At 38.1% G+C, this 939-nt stretch overlaps 1 pseudogene; it reads right to left on the bottom strand.

Moving 5' to 3' along the window:
- Window positions 1-791: 791 nt before the first annotated feature.
- LOC145533591 (small nucleolar RNA SNORA72) lies at window positions 792-939 on the bottom strand (annotated as a pseudogene).

The raw sequence follows: 939 nt of genomic DNA, 5'->3' as shown, positions 1-939 counted from the left end.
AAATTGAAAGCCTAAATAAACCCCAGTTGAAATAAAAGAACACAAGAGACTGTGGAAAATTCTGAAAGCGATGGGAATACCAGACCATCTGACCTGTCTCTTGAGAAACCTGTATGCAGGTCAGGAAGCAACAGTTAGAACTGGACATGGAACAACAGACTGGTTCCAAATAGGAAAAGGAGTACATCAAGGCTATGTATTGTCACCCTGCTTACTTAACTTATATGCAGAGTACATCATGAGAAACGCTGGGCTGCAAGAAACACAAGCTGGAATCAAGATTGCCGGGAGAAATATCAATAACCTCAGATATGCAGATGACACCACCCTTATGGCAGAAAGCGAAGAAGAACTAAAGAGCGTCTGGACAAAAGTGAAAGAGGAGAGTGAAAAAGTTGGCTTAAAGCTCAACATTCAGAAAAATAAGATCATGGCATCTGGTCCCATCACTTTATGGGAAATAGATGGGGAAACAATGGAAACAGTGTCAGACTTTATTTTATTTATTTATTTTTTTAAAACAAGCTCTGGCCAGTTTTATTAAAGAAAAATTGTACATGATTTACTTTTCACCAGTCTGTTCTGGCATGCTTCTAATAATATCAGAATCACCTAAAAAATAAAACACAGTAATTTTTACAACTCATTTAATGGCAATTGGTCATCATCAAACTAGCAATGGTTATCTTTAAAAGTTATCACACTAGCTGTGCTACCATTTCTCAAGGTTGATCAGATACCTAGAGTCACAGACATTTCCCACAGATGATGCGTCATGTAAATCAGACTTGGTTTATCACCAGCATTTATAAAACCAGACCTAGGCAAAGAACTAGGTCTGGGGACACATGCATGGTCTTAATATAGTGAATGTTTAGCCTGTCCTAATTCAGACTTTATTTTTCGGGGCTCCAAAATCACTGCAGATGGTGATTGCAG

Source organism: Giraffa tippelskirchi, chromosome 13 (assembly GCF_054371585.1).
Source record: "Giraffa tippelskirchi isolate mGirTip1 chromosome 13, T2T-mGirTip1v1.2.pri, whole genome shotgun sequence".
Lineage (NCBI taxonomy): Eukaryota > Metazoa > Chordata > Mammalia > Artiodactyla > Giraffidae > Giraffa > Giraffa tippelskirchi.
This window is presented reverse-complemented; position numbering and strand designations above follow the sequence as displayed.